The sequence below is a fragment of the Anomaloglossus baeobatrachus genome, chromosome 11 (assembly GCF_048569485.1).
Source record: "Anomaloglossus baeobatrachus isolate aAnoBae1 chromosome 11, aAnoBae1.hap1, whole genome shotgun sequence".
Lineage (NCBI taxonomy): Eukaryota > Metazoa > Chordata > Amphibia > Anura > Aromobatidae > Anomaloglossus > Anomaloglossus baeobatrachus.
Window position 1 is genome coordinate 142557952 of NC_134363.1, and position 16508 is coordinate 142574459.

A 16508-nucleotide genomic window follows, 5' to 3' on the forward strand; every position below is an offset into this window, starting at 1 on the left:
AATTGCAAAAACAGCTAAAAATAATAAAAAAAATTGCACATCTTCCACCCCTGGAAGAAGCCACTGCGAAACACACGTCCAATATATGTGTCACAAAGTTCAGCTCTAAACTCACTGTTTAGAGCTGTCATGGAGAGTGTCATGGCAACTTCTGCCCCTGTTCACACTGCAGAGTCTGACACGCCACCTGGTGCTTTTGAGTTGCACAGTCAGACTCGGGCTTTGATCAGTTGTGTGCTTATTGGTGATCAGTCTAGCAGACGTTAATTGCTGCCAGCCTGTGGATTGCTGCCAGGGTTGCAGGAGACCTATCACAGCTGCCTCCACCATTTAACCCCTTAACGACACTTGACATACTGGGTACGTCATGGTGACATGGTGCTAAACAACCCATGACGTAGCCAGTACGTCATGGTGAAATCGCGGCCCCGGAGCCCCGGTGAGTGCGATCAGTGTAGGAGGGGACCTCTGCCTGACCTCAGGAGGAGTGGTGTCTCCTCCCCGAACCTACAGAGGCTGTGATTGGTTTATTAACGCTGCTCAGCCAATTACAGTCACTGTAATGTTTCAGCCATTGAAAATAGTTGAAACATTGAAATCCAGCCATAATCAGTGCAGCTATAGCACTGATGACTGGCTGGAGCTGGGTGAACTTTGTTTCACCCACCCCCAGCTCAGATTGGAGAGACCGGTCTTGTGACCGATCTCTCCAATCACTGTGGATCTGGTGCCGGTGACCCCGTCCGTGAAAGCTGAGGACAGCGGTCGCTGCGGGTGCCCATCGGTAAGTTATAGCCCCCCGATCCACCGCTGTCCCCACCCGCCCCGCCGCTGCCACCTCCCGCCGCTGTCTCCACTGCCTGCCCCCTCTGCCACCGCCCGCCACGCCGCTGTCCCCGCCGCCACTGCCTGCCACGCTGCTGTCCCTGCCTCCACCGTCCACCACGCCGCTGTCCCCACCACCCGCCACGACACTGTTCCCGCCGCCACCGCCCCCTTTCAGTCATACCCACCTTTTTCAGCCACCACTGCCCCCGAATCGGCCGCCACTGTTCCCGATCGGCCGCCGCCTCCTCCATCGGCTGCCCCGTCTCCATCCGCCACTGCACCCGATCGGACGCCGCCTCCATCAGCTGCCCCTTCTCCATCCGCCACTTCACCTCCCCCCTCCATGTGTTGCCTCCCCCCTCCATGTGTTGCCTCCCCCCCTCCATGTGTTGCCTCCCCCCTCCATGTGTTGCCTCCCCCCTCCATGTGTTGCCTCCCTCCATGTGTTGCCTCCCCCCCTCCATGTGCTGCTTCCCCCCCTTCATGTGCTGCTTCCCCCCTCCATGTGCTGCTTCCCCCCCTCCATGTGCTGCTTCCCCCTCCCTCCATGTGCTGCTTCCCCCCTCCATGTGCTGCTTCCCCCATCCATGTGCTGCCTCCCCCCATCCATGTGCTGCCTCCCCCCCTCCATGTGCTGCCTTTCCCCCTCCATGTGCCATTGCTCTCTCCCATCAGACTCTGCCTCCCTCCCCAATCTGCTGCTTGCTCTCTCCCATCCTCTTCATCTACTGCAATCTGTTGCCTTCTTGATCTGCTGCCTCCTCTGTCTGCTGTGATCCTGCTGCCTAGAACCTGTAAGGTAGCTATCCCCAATCTCACCTCCCACCCCCCCATCCTCCGCCGCTCCTCCATCTGCTGCGCCATTTCCCATCCTCCATCCGCTGCGCCCTTTCCCATCCTCTTCCGCTCCTCCATCCGCTGCGCCCTTTCCCATCCTCTGCTGCTCTTCCATCCGCTGCGCCCTTTCCCATCCTCCATCCGCTGCGCCCTTTCTCATCTGCCGCCCCTTCATCCACCACCGCGCCCTCTCGCATCGCATTATCGAGCACAGTTGCTCGCTTCCAGACAGCAGCAGATGATGCGATGCGAGACTCGTGCATTGCTCTCACGTTTGGCACTGGTCTTAGTGGCAGGCGCTCATATTTTTTTTATTCATTTTTTTTTTACTGACGTCCGTATTTTTTATTTCACCAAACTAATTTTTTTGTATGGGGGGGTCTAGTTTCCAAAATGGGGTCACATGTGGCGGAGCTCCATTGTTTATGCACCTCAAGGGGTCTCCAAATGCAACATGGCGTCTGCTAATAATTCTAACCAATTTTGCTGTGAAATGGCGCTCCTTCTCTTCTGAGCCCCGCCGTGCGCCCAAACAATTGATTTCCACCACATATGAGGTATCTGTGTACTCAGGAAAAATTGCATAATACGTTTTATGGTGCATTTTTTTCCTGATACCCTTGTGGAAAAAAAAAGCTACCTGTTTGAAAAAACAATTTCGTGGTAAAAAAAAATAAAATTATTTTCACGGCTGAAAATTACAAACGTTTGTAAAGCCTCCAGGGGTTCAAAGTGCTCACTAAACAGCTAGATACAGTGCCTACAAGTAGTATTCAACCCCCTGCAGATTTAGCAGGTTTGATAAGATGCAAATAAGTTAGAGCCTGCAAACTTCAAACAAGAGCAGGATTTATTAACAGATGCATAAATCTTACAAACCAACAAGTTATGTTGCTCAGTTAAATTTTAATAAATTTTCAACATAAAAGTGTGGGTCAATTATTATTCAACCCCTAGGTTTAATATTTTGTGGAATAACCCTTGTTTGCAATTACAGCTAATAATCGTCTTTTATAAGACCTGATCAGGCCGGCACAGGTCTCTGGAGTTATCTTGGCCCACTCCTCCATGCAGATCTTCTCCAAGTTATCTAGGTTCTTTGGGTGTCTCATGTGGACTTTAATCTTGAGCTCCTTCCACAAGTTTTCAATTGGGTTAAGGTCAGGAGACTGACTAGGCCACTGCAACACCTTGATTTTTTTCCCTCTTGAACCAGGCCTTGGTTTTCTTGGCTGTGTGCTTTGGGTCGTTGTCTTGTTGGAAGATGAAATGATGACCCATCTTAAGATCCTTGATGGAGGAGCGGAGGTTCTTGGCCAAAATCTCCAGGTAGGCCGTGCTATCCATCTTCCCATGGATACGGACCAGATGGCCAGGCCCCTTGGCTGAGAAACAGCCCAACAGCATGACGCTACCACCACCATGCTTGACTGTAGGGATGGTATTCTTGGGGTCGTATACAGTGCCATCCAGTCTCCAAACGTCACGTGTGTGGTTGGCACCAAAGATCTCGATCTAGGTCTCATCAGACCAGAGAACCTTGAACCAGTCTGTCTCAGAGTCCTCCAAGTGATCATGAGCAAACTGTAGACGAGCCTTCACATGACGCTTTGAAAGTAAAGGTACCTTACGGGCTTGTCTGGAACGGAGACCATTGCGGTGGAGTACGTTACTTATGGTATTGACTGAAACCAATGTCCCCACTGCCATGAGATCTTCCCGGAGCTCCTTCCTTGTTGTCCTTGGGTTAGCCTTGACTCTTCGGACAAGCCTGGCCTCGGCACGGGTGGAAACTTTCAAAGGCTGTCCAGGCCGTGGAAGGCTAACAGTAGTTCCATAAGCCTTCCACTTCCGGATGATGCTCCCAACAGTGAAGACAGGTAGGCCCAACTCCTTGGAAAGGGTTTTGTACCCCTTGCCAGCCTTGTGACCCTCCACGATCTTGTCTCTGATGGCCTTGGAATGCTCCTTTGTCTTTCCCATGTTGACCATGTATGAGTGCTGTTCACAAGTTTGGGGAGGGTCTTAATTAGTCAGAAAAGGCTGGAAAAAGAGATAATTAATCCAAACATGTGAAGCTCATTGTTCTTTGTGCCTGAAATACTTCTTAATACTTTAGGGGAACCAAACAGAATTCTGGTGGTTTGAGGGGTTGAATAATAAATGACCCTCTGAATAAACTTCTCACAATTTAAAAAAAAAAAAAAAAAAAAAAAAAAAGAAATAACATTCTTTTTTGCTGCAGTGCATTTCACACTTCCAGGCTGATCTACAGTCCAAATGTCACAATGCCAAGTTAATTCCGAATGTGTAAACCTACTAAATCTGCAGGGGGTTGAATACTACTTGTAGGCACTGTAACTTCCATGAGGGCTCTAGTTTCCAAAATGGGGTCAAATGTGGGGGAGCTCTATTGTTTAGGCACCTCAGGGGGTCTTCAAACCCGACATGCCGTCCGCTATTGAGTGCAGCTAATTTTGCACTCAAAAATTCAAATGCCGCTTCTTGCCTTCCGAGTCCTGCCGTGTGCCCAAACATTTGATTTCCACCACATATGAGGAACCTGCTTACTCATTAGAAAATAGACAATACATTTTATGGTGCATTTTTTTCCTGATACCCTTGTGAAAAAAAAGCTACCTAGTTAAAGCAACAGTTTTGTGGTAAAAAAAATTTTTTTCTTTTCACGGCTCAACGTTATAAACTTCTGTAAAGTCCCCAGAAGTTCAAAGTGCACATTAAACATCTAGAAAAATTATTTGAGGGCTCTAGTTTCCAAAATGGGGTCACTTGTGGAGGAGCTCCATTGTTTAGGCACCTCTGGGGGTCTTCAAACTCAACATGGCGTCCGCTAATGAGTGCAGCTAATTTTGCACTCAAAAATTCAAATTGTGCTCCTTGCCTTCCGACCTCTGCCGTGCGCCCAAACAATTGATTTCCACTACATATGAGATATCTGCGTACTCAGGAGAAAATGCACGATACATTTTATGATGCATTTTTCCTGATACCCTTGTGAAAATGCTAAATTTTATGGCTAAAGTAACATTTTTGTGTAAGAAAGTTACATTTTCATTTTATCCTTCTACATTGCTTTGGTTGCTGTGAAGCTCCTAAAGGGTTAATAAACTTCTTGGATGTGGTTTAGAGCAGAGTGAGGGGTGCAGATTTTAGAATGGGGTCACTTTTGGGTATTTTCTTTTTCCTAGGTTTCTCAAATCACTCCAAATGTGATGTAGCACCTAAAACATTTTTTTTCGTAAATTTTGTTGGAAAAATGAGAAATTGCTGATGAACTTTGAACCCTTCTACCTTCCTAACGGAAAAAAATTTTGTTTCAAAAATTGCGCTGGTGTAAAGGAGACAAGTGGGAAATGTTATTTAGTAACTATTATTTGTGACATATCTCTCAGATTTATGGGCATAAAATTTCAAATTTTGAAAATTGCGAAATTTTCAAAATTTCTGCCAAATTTCCGAAATTTTCACAAATAAACGCAAAACATATCGGCCTAAATTTACCACTGACATGAAGTACAATATGACATGGAAAAACAATGTCAGAATCACCAGGATGCGTTGAAGCATTCCAGAATTATAACCTGTCAAAGTGACACTGGTCAGAAATGTAAAAAATGGCCGGGTCTTTAAGGTGAATACAGGCTAAGGGCTAAAGGAGTTAAAAGATGGTGGCGCCTGTTCCTCCACGCTGATTATAGCTTCATTTGCAATACTGGTCCTTGTGCCTTGGGGATCTTGTTCTGGTGATCTCCTGTGCGTTATTTGGTGTGTTGTGGAAATAACTTTGTTGTTTGTTTATTTCCTCCTGAACATGTAATGTCTTACAGTAGGTACCGAAAGTATTCAGACCCCTTTAAATTTTTCACTCTTTGTTTCATTGCAGCCATTTCGTAAATTCAAAAAGTTCATTTTTCTCTCAGTAATGTACACGCTGCACCCCATCTTGACAGAAAAAAACAGTAATGTAGAAATTTTTGCAAATTTATTAAACAAGAAAAACTGAAATATCACATGGTCATAAGTATTCAGACCCTTTGCTCAGTATTGAGTAGAAGCACCTTTTGAGCAAGTACAGCCACGAGTCTTCTTGGGAATGATGTAACAAGTTTTTCACCCCTGGATTTAGGGATCCTCTGCCATTTTTCCTTGCAGAACCTCTCCAGATCCGTCAGGTTGGATGGTGAATGTTGGTGGACAGCGATTTTCAGGTCTCTCCAGAGATGCTCAATTGGGTTTAGGTCAGGGCTCTGACTGGGCCAGTCAAAAAATGGTCAGAGTTGTTCTGAAGCCACTCCTTTGTTATTTTAGCTGTTTGCTTAGGGTCATTGTCTTGTTGGAAGGTGAACCTTTGGCCAAGTCTGAGGTCCAGAGCACTCTGGATGAGGTTTTTTCCAGAATATCTCTGTACTTGGCCACTTTCCTTCAATTGCAACCAGTTGTCCTGTCCCTGCAGCTGAAAAACACCCCCATAGCATGATGCTGCCACCACCATGTTTCACTGTTGGGATTGTATTGGGCAGGTGTTGAGCAGTGCCTGGTTTTCCACACATACCACTTAGAATTATCACCAAAAAGTTCTATCTTCATCTCATCAGACCAGAGAATCTTATTTCTCATAGTCTGAGAGTCCTCCATGTGTTTTTTTTGCAAACTCTAGGCAGGCTTTCATATGTCTTGCACTGAGGAGAGGCTTCCGTCGGGCCACTCTGCCATAATGTCCCCACTGGTGTAGGGCTTCAGTGATAGTTGACTTTGTGGAACTTTCTCCCATCTCCCTACTGCATCTCTGGAGCTCAGCCACAGTGATCTTGGGGTTCTTCTTTACTTCTCTCACCAAGGCTCTTCTCCCACAATTACTCAGTTTGGCTGGATGGCCAGGTCTAGGAAGAGTTCTGGTGGTACCAACATTCTTATATTTAAGAATTATGGAGGCCACTGTGCTCTTAGGGACCTTGAGTAGTGCAGAATTTTTTTGTAACCTTGGCCAGATCTGTGCCTTGCCACAATTCTGTCTCTGAGCTCCTTGGGCAGTTCCTTTGATCTCATGATTCTCATTTGGTCTGATATGCACTGTGAGCTGTGAGGCAGGTGTCTGCCTTTCCAAATCAAGTCTTATCAGTTTAATTAAGCACAGATGAACGCCAATGAAGGAGTAGATCCATCTCAAGGAGGATCACAAGGAAATGGACAGCATGTGACTTAAATATGAGTGTCTGAGCAAAGGGTCTGAATACTTATGACCATGTGACATTTCAGTTTTTTTTATTTAATAAATTTGCAAAAAATTCTACATTTCTGTTTTTTTTTCTGTCAAGATGGGGTACACTGCAGAGTGTACAATAATGAGAAAAAAAATGAACTTTTTTGAATTTACCAAATGGCTGCAATGAAACAAAGAGTGAAAAATTTAAAGGGGTCTGAATACTTTCCGTACCCACTGTACTTGAGGTTACAGCTGGAGGTTCCCATAGTTCTTCACCTGTGATCTCAGGTAACCTGACGTCAGGTGACCTCATTAAACTCAGTTTCAGAGTTCACAGACCTGCATCTCCTGGCAGAAAACTGATGTTTTATTGCCAAGAGATGCAAATTTGGTGCTGAAATTTTTACACCATATTCCTGCACTCAATCTACACCTCCTAACAACAAATTGCATCAATACCACATCATACCACATGCAGTTTTGATGCATTTTTTTTCCAGGAGGTGTAGGTTAGGTGCAGGAATATGGTTTAAATTTTTTAATCACCAAATATGTATTTTTTGCTCTCAAATATGTGGTCTTTGCTCGGGGGTCAAGTGTACTATACACCTGTGAGAAAGTCCCTGGAACCCTGGTCGAACGGTGTCCCCCTGTGCCCAGACGCATAAGGTAACTGCTTGATCTGTATGCCTGCTTGTAATCCATAACTTACCTGTAAATGTACTCTGACCTATATATATATATATATTCTGTAAATTCCATATTGTATATATTGTAGTTTCTAGTGTGCTTTAGGCCGATTAAAATATATAATTAATCTTGAGCTGTTCTGTTATCTCGATTCTGAATTCCACGTCTGTATGCTCGGCGTAATAGTTATCGTAATCGATTGGTGGCAGCGAGTTTATGCCAAGGATAATTGTGGGGCAACCAGTGAGATCAGAGGGAGGTTTAGATATATTCCGTCCGCTGAGGTCGGGGGAATATATTCCTTACTCTCACCGGGAACCCTTCAATCATCGGCATAGTAGAATAGCGGTCTCCTTTCTTATTGTCGGGCAATTCCATAATTGGCCTGACTATAAGAGGGGCGCTAGAGAGCGCGTCATGTGCTCGGTCTGCAGGGTGGTGGAAAGGGGGGCTGTAGCTTCCGCTTCCTACCCCCCTGTTCGTGACATATTGGTCACGAACAGGGGGGTAGGAAGTGGACGTTACAGCCCCCCTTTCCACCACCCGACAGACCGAGCACGTGATGCACTCTCTAGCGCCCCTCTTATAGTCAGGCACACTAGAAACTACAATATATACAATATGGAATTTACAGAATATATATATTATACAGTGCTGGCCAAAAGTATTGGCACCCCTGCAATTCTGTCGAAAGATACTCTGTTTCTTCCTGAAAATGACTGCAATCACACATTTTTTGGTATTATTATCTTCATTTATTTTGCTTGCAATGAAAAACCACAAAAAAGAATGAACCAAAAATCAAATCATTGATCATTTCACATAAAACTCCAAAAATGGCCCGGACAATAGTATTGGCACCCCCAGCCTAATACCTGGTTGCACAACCTTTAGCCAAAATAACTGCGAACAACCGCTTCCGGTAACCATCAATGAGTTCTTACAATGCTCTGCTGGAATTTTAGACCATTCTTCTTTGGCAAACTGCTCCAGGTCCCTGAGATTTGAAGGGTGCCTTCTCCAAACTGCCATTGTGAGATCTCTCCACAGGTGTTCTATGGGATTCAGGTCTGGACTCATTGCTGGCCACTTTAGAAGTCTCCAGTTCTTTCTCTCAAACCATTTTCTAGTGCATTTGAAGTGTGTTTTGGGTCATTGTCCTGCTGGAAGACCCAGGACCTCTGAGGGAGACGCAGCTTTCTCTTACTGGGCCCTACATTATGCTGCAAAATTTGTTGGTAGTCTTCAGACTTCATAATGCCATGCACCCGGTCAAGCAGTCCAGTGCCAGAGGCAGCAAAGCACCCCCAAAACATCAGGGAACCTCCGCTATGTTTGACTGTAGGGACCGTGTTCTTTTCTTTGAATGCCTCTTTTTTTTCCTGTAAACTCTATGTTGATGCCTTTTCCCAAGAAGCTCTACTTTTGTCTCATCTGACCAGAGAACATTCTTCCAAAATGTTTTAGGCTTTCTCAGGTAAGTTTTGGCAAACTCCAGCCTGGCTTTTTTGAGAAAAAGCATCAACATAGAGTTTACAGGAAACAAAAGAGGCATTCAAAGAAAAGAACACGGTCTCTAAGGTCAAACATGGCGGAGGGTCCCTGATGTTTTAAGGTTGCTTTGCTGCCTCTGGCACTGGACTGCTTGACCGTGTGCATGGCATTATGAAGTCTGAAGACTACCAACAAATTTTGCAGCATAATGTAGGGCCCAGTGTGAGAAAACTGGGTCTCCCTCAGAGGCCATGGGTCTTCCAGCAGGACAATGACCCAAAACACGCTTCAAAAAGCACTAGAAAATGGTTTGAGAGAAAGCACTGGAGACTACTAAAGTGGCCAGCAATGAGTCCAGAACTGAATCCCATAGAATACCTGTGGAGAGATCTCAAAATGGCAGTTTGGAGAAGGCACCCTTCAAGTCTCAGGGATCTGGAGCAGTTTGCCAAAGAAGAATGGTCTAAAATTCCAGCAGAGCATTGTAAGAAACTCGTTGATGGTTACCGGAAGCGGTTGTTCGCAGTTATTTTGGCTAAAGGTTGTGATACCAAGTATTAGGCTGAGGGTGCCAATACTTTTGTCCGGGCCATTTTTGGAGTTTTATGTGAAATGATCAATGATTTGATTTTTGGTTCATTCTTTTTTTGTGGTTTTTCATTACAAGCAAAATAAATGAGGATAATAATACCAAAAAATGTGTGATTGCAATCATTTTCAGGAAGAAACAGAGTATTATCCGACAGAATTGCAGGGGTGCCAATACTTTTGGCCAGCACTGTATATAGGTCAGAGTACATTTACAGGTAAGTTATGGATCACAAGCAGGTATACAGATCAAGCAGTTACCTTATGCGTCTGGCCACCAGGCTTCCAGGGATTTTCTCAAAGGTGTATAGTACACTTGACCCCCGAGCAAAGACAAGCCAAAAACCTAACCACATTGCCTTTATCAAACTGGCTATAATCCATGTCCCGCCCTACCTAGTGACCTCACATGGAAGGACTGCCCCACCCCTTGCTTGAGTCTAAAATAATATCCCTAAATGATTATTGGCCATAACTATGCCTGGGAACGTCGTAGGCGGACGCCAATGCTCTCATTTTTACAGTTATGATTTTACCTTCAGAATGATAGGACACATGGTTAGTCTGCTGGTGCCCCACTTGCCAAAATCAGGTTTGGGATACCTAATGGAGGTCCCGCACCTATATAAAATATGTGTTAGAATCGTCCGCATGCCGGGATGCGATATTTCTGCTTGACATGTTTATAGGAAGCACGGCTCATGAGATATTAAACATTTTTTTCCTGGTGCCTGTCTGTCTCAGGTGTTCAGGATGCCTGTAATTAGTCTGTGACTTCTTCTACAGCATCACAGAGGGGGGTCTTCCTTCCCTTTTGTTGTTCTCAAGGCCTAACAGCTCAGCTGATTTCCATATCATAGGAGATTGCTTTTGGTCACCCCACTGCTAAACAGACAATTTCCTTAGGTTCATTAGCATACTGATTGAAGCCTCTTTAGGCCTGAAGGCCCAGTCCCACACAAGAGACCTGGTCATACCCTGACAAGATGGCGGCTATAGGAATATGGCTTAATAGATTGGAATATATCCCTATGTCCTCACACCTCCCTCCTTTAGAGGGCGCTAGGGGGCAGCACATTCCTGTGTTCCCCCGCGCGCCCGTCCACGACCTCTCCTTGTCGGGACAGCCCGTCTGCGTTACAAAGGTCACGGACCTTCTTGTGGCGAATGGTGAAGTTGTACTGCTGGAGTGCAAGGCTCCATTGCAACGACCTCCCATTCGTCCCGGAGACTGTGTGTAACCAGCTGAGGGGATTGTGGTCTGTCTCCACGATGAAGTGGCGCCCGTATAGGTTGGGTTGCAGACGCTGCAGAGCCCACAGTATGGCTAGGCATTCCTTTTCCATCGTGGAGTAGGCCACCTCCCTCGGCAACAGCTTCCTGTTCAGGTACAAGACTGGGTGCTCTTGGCTCGCAGAGTCCACCTGGCTGAGCACCGCACCGAGGCAAAAGTCACTGGCGTCGGTTTGTACTACAAACGGCCGCGTGAAGTCGGCTGCCTGTAGTACTGGTGAGCTGGACAGGGCACCCTTTAGGGCCCGGAAGGCTGTCTCGCAGTCCACTGTCCAATCAACTGCAGAGGGCAGCTTCTTCTTGGTGAGGTCCGTCAGGGGCTTTGCCAGGCTACTATAGTGTGGAACAAACCTCCTATAGTACCCCACTTGTACCTTCCACCCCCCATCTTATTGTAGATTGTAAGCTCTCACGAGCAGGGTTGTCTTTTTTTTCCCCATCTAAATATTGTAATTTCCATAACTGTTACTTGCTTGTATATGATCCTCCTGAATTGTAAAGCGCTGCGGAATATGTTGGCGCTATAGAAATAAAGATTATTATTATTATTCTTTGGTCCAAAAATACAAAAAAAAACCTAACAATTTTACTGTTTCAGTGGGGTTTTCTGCCAATAGATACAAATTTGGAGCTGAAATGTCTGCACCAGATTTCAGCACTAAGTTGCACCTCTTGGAAGAAAACTGCACCAAAACAGTGTGAAAACAGTCGGACCTGCAAGGGTGTTTTTGGGTGTTAATAAAGGGGGGAAAGAGGGTGTGTGTATTTTATTTCAAATAAATTATTTTTGTTGTTGTTTGTGTTTTCTTTCTTTGCACATTAGTAATGGGGGTGTTTCATAGATGCCTCCCATTACTAATTCAGGACTTGATGACAATTGTCATTTTTTGACAAATCACAGCTGTCATTAACTCCTTATATTACTCCGGTATTCATGGCACCAGGGCAATTGGGATGTGCTGGGTCAATTGACAGAATTTGCACATCTATTTTGATGTGCCAATTCTGGGCAGCTGTGGGCTGGTACTTTTAGGCTGGGGGCCAATATCCATGCCTTCTCCCATGCTGATAATGCCATCTGCCCCCTGACTGCTTTACACATGCTGGTTATGAAAAAATGGAAGGGACCAAAAGTCTTTTTTTTTTTTTTAAATTATTTATTTGAATGATAATAATAATAATAATAAAAAAAAAAAATAGGATCGAATCTCTTCTATGTTGATATCCAGCCACGGTAAAGTTTTATTTGGATGACAAACCCAAACATACAGGTAAAAGTCTGTGTTTGTGTCTGGTACCTGAATATCTGATGTTCGGTACGCACCCCGAACCTTACAGTTTGAGTTCGCTCATCCCTATTAATTTGGTCATATCCACATATCACTAAACCATGTACATGTCGGACAAGGTGCATACTGTGACTAAGGCCACGTGCACACGGTGAGCATTTGGTGAGTTTTTTACTTCAATTGGAACAATAAGAGGAAAAGTATGATAGAAACACGGGCACCACTTCTGTATTTATCACCCACTCCTGGGTTTGGCTACGAATACTGAGGTAAAAAACTCACCAAATACTCAGCATGTGCACATGACCTAAAAGGTCAACTCTATCTTGGGCCTCGTGCACATGTTGAGTATTTGGAGAGTTTTTTACCTCAGTATTAGGCCACGTGCACACGTTGAGTATTTGGTGAGTTTTTTACCTCAGTATCTAGGCAACATGCATACATTGAGTATTTGGTGAGGTTTTTACCTCCGTATTAGGCAACATGCATACATTGAGTATTTGGTGAGGTTTTTACCTCAATATTTATGCTACGTGCACACATTGAGTATTTGGTGAGGTTTTTACCTCAGTATTTATGCCATGTGCACACATTGAGTATTTGGTGAGGTTTTTACCTCAGTATTTGTAGCCAAAACCAGGAGTGGGTGAAAAATAGAGAAGTGGTGCCCGTGTTTCTATTATACTTTGATTGTTCCACTTCTGCTTTTATCTTACAAATACTGAGGTAAAAAATTCACCAAATACTCAACATGTGCACGTGGCCTATGAGGGAAAATTATTACGAATGTGACGCCCTGGACTAGCCAGGTAGTTACAGACACAACACCACACACACATACCCCCTCCTCTGGATAGTCCACCAGTCAAACTTAAAATCCTTGTTGCCCCCTTCAGGGGTTGATGTCCACACCAGGTGGGGTGGAGCCAGGCGGTTGGCCCCACCCACCGAGGAATTCACAGTCCTGAAGGCGGGAAAAAGCAGTGAGTGAGTCTAGAGTTGAGTGGAGTGAAGTGGAGAGTGGAGGAGCTGCTGGTGTCTGGGACAGAGCCCAGGCACAGTGAGCAAGGTCGGCAGACGGTGGTGGCCGTCTGCAGGAGTAAGTGCAGATCCGTGGAACCGAAGGACTGGAGACGGGCGGTGGGCCCAGCGGTACCGTTCAGGGGAACAGATCCTGTAACCAGCACACAGGCAGGGCCATTGGACCCCGACCAGGCTAGAAGCCGCCGGCAAAGGTCAAATCCGAGTGTGACCGGAACCCTCAGGGTTCCCTAACTACCAAGTCACGTCAGAAGGCAACCGCCCAACCCGTCAGGATAAAGAGCCACCGCCAAGGGCTAGAGATCCAAAGGGCCAGCGCCTGCGGGCAACGAGAGCTCCCTAGGGCTTATACACCAGGGAGTGGACTACCGTTGGGAAACCATCATAGTCAAGTCAGTTTCAGGGTGCAGGGAAAGACAGCCGCCACCACCTGTCCGGGGAGAACACAAACGCAGCAGCCGGCTGCGGGACCCGTCCATCCAGCTGTTTGGTTTACCAATGACTCTTGTGCCTTTGTATTTGAGTGAGTACAACAGTGCCATCCGGCACCGCGCCGCGCTGTCCCTGCAACCCTGCACCCCAGCTACCCTGCCTCCCCGTATCATCACCGGGCCCCAGGAACACCAACCCCTACCCACGGAGGGGGAATCTACATCCCAGCTGCTCCCTGCCATCGCTCCCGGGATCCCCGTCACCAAGCAGCGGTGGTGCCCACTATCACCACGACCCGTGGGTGGCGTCACGAACTAACCAAATCCCAAAATACAACAACCAACTCCCTTTTCACTCACGGGTGCGGAGCACTGCTCGAGTCCCCGGATCCGGCCCACCTCTCGAGCCACCAAGCATCACCCAGCAGAGGCGCCGGACCCGAGCGTTAGCGAGCGCGCGATCCTCCGCCCGCGACATGAGGGATTTATTTTTTCAAATCTCCTCTCCTTGTGGCAATTTTACCTTTTTATTTGCACCAAATTTATCAAAATATTTCAGCGTCTAATCATTCATTTAACAAACTACTTAGTTTATTATTATTATTATTATTATATGGAAGCAGAAGTAAATTTGTGAATGAGAAAAATGTTATATTTGTATTTAGCTAGTGTAAAATAGTAAAAAGTCCCATGTTTTTGTACAAAATTTGAGACATTTTGAAGCAAAAAAATTGACAGAGTCCTTAAAGGGAATCTATAACTAGAATCGACTCTCTTTAACCGACTATATGGAGACATAGGTCATATAAATATGTGATCTGCAATCTGATGTGTTATGTTTATCTTAATATGCAAATGAGCTGTTAAGCCTAGAGATGAGCGAGCCCAAGGTTTAGTGTTCGTAACAAAGACAGACTTTACGAAAAAAACAAAAACCATTTTGGGTTCGAAATTCAGGTGCTTTACGTATGCTGACCACTCAAGCGAGTATCTCTGTGCTCAGGTACGCTCGGTGCTTAGCCCAGTGCGAGCCGCTTGCAGTGTTTGATCTGCTCGCACTGGGGGTAACGACAACATTATCGGATGTATTGTGCACTACCCCCAAAAAATGGAAAAAACTCGCCCACTTGCCCTCGGAAGGGATCTGTTTATGGCTGGCTGCTTGTGGGTGGAACCGAACTGCCTAATTATGGACTTCCATTGGGGTACAGGTAAAGTCCGGGTACCAAACCAAACTTTATCTAAAGTCCAGCTGAATCTGCCAAACCAAATTTCCATGGATCCACTAATCTTTAGTTAAGATCTATAGGCTGGACATAGATCTCCCTGGGAATTTGTCTACAGATCTTATTGTAAATGAAAGGGGGCATTACTAGTGTGAGACATGTAATGACTGACAGAAAAAAAATTGGCAAACAAAATCCTTAAAAGCAATCTGTAAGTAAAATCGACTCTCCAAAACCGTCTATATGGACAAGTAGGTCATATAAAGTTGAATAAAATGGTATCTTGCTTTCTACAATCCAAAGTCTTATGTTAGAGAAATCTGTGTTTTTCTTAATATGTAAATGAGCTGTTAAGATCTCCAGGCTGGACATAGATCTCTCTGAGAATCTGTCCATAGAGCTTATTGTAAATGAAAAAGGGGGTGTAACTAGTGTGAGACATGTAATGACTGACAGTCTGCTCTTCTGATCTACACGTCTCACTTCGGTAATGTCCCCTTTAATTTAAAATAAGCTCTGTAGACAGTTTCTTTGTGGGAGATCTATGTCCGGCCGGGAGATCTTAACAGTTCATTTACATATTAGGAAAAACACTGATATCTCTGGAATAAAACATCAGATTGCAGATATCTAGGTATCATTTTTGTCAGCTTTCTGTGGCTGACATGCCCAAATAGACTGTTTAGGAGGGTTGATGCTACGGAAACATTCCTTTAATAGGTTTTCCCTCCTGTGTGTTTTATTTGTCTGTACTGTGCATGGATCTGTTTTATGATTACGCAGAATGTTTACTTGCATTTTTCTGTAAAACATCACACAACACCATGACGCGTCGCGCTGCCAAATTACACAGTAAGACCTGGTTCATATGAAAACATCAGTTCTGTTATATTTGTACGAATCCTACACTTATGTAACATTATCCGTCAAAGTCTCATAGAACTTTCCCCCAAGTGCTGCCAAGAACTTAACACTTACTTACGTTTTTCCTCCTCCGGACAGGACTCTATGTGTGGATCTGGATACACGGTCACTAATCTTGTGATTCCTCGTCCGCTTTGCAGAGCTCAGCGTTCTCTGGGATATTTCCTCTTTCTGACCGTGATCATATGACTGTTTTCTGCAGAAAGGAATCTGTGATGCCTCTCGGAGGGGGGAAGAGATTTCTTTTTTTTACTCTTCTGGGATCTCTTCCATTTCCATGTTCAGTCAATGTTCATTTTCAGGCGGAAACTTACAGCCCCTAACCCTGCATAAGAAAAACCAGGAGACCTAATTCTGGCTGGACCAAACTTACTTGTATAGTTTTTTATTATTGTAGTGGTCCAAAAAAGTTCAGAAATTTGTAAATAAAAAACAAAAAGACTTGTTTTCTGGGTTGGATAACTTTTTTGTGATTCTGTTCATATAGCTTAGTTTTTTTGCTTTCTGGGCTATAGTTTTTAGAAGTTCCAATCAGGTACATAACTTTTTATTACATTTTTGGGCAGAGGCAGTAAAAAAAAAAAGTAAATTTTGGCTGTTCTAATTTGTTACAGTCGAAACCAGAAGTTTCCATCCGCTCTCT

At 45.1% G+C, this 16508-nt stretch overlaps 1 protein-coding gene across 2 annotated transcripts in view; it reads right to left on the reverse strand.

Annotated features, from left to right (window-relative positions):
• The window catches only part of LOC142257265 (membrane-spanning 4-domains subfamily A member 4A-like), a 56217-nt gene extending 40119 nt beyond the window's left edge, over positions 1 to 16098 (reverse strand). The window contains exon 1 of one of the 2 annotated variants that reach the window (XM_075329431.1): positions 15924 to 16098. The gene's annotated coding sequence lies outside the window, so the exon portion shown is untranslated. Of the gene's footprint in view, positions 1 to 15919 lie in introns of both variants that reach the window. The other variant, XM_075329430.1, reaches the window with a different exon arrangement.
• Between the last annotated feature and the right edge of the window lie 410 nt (positions 16099 to 16508).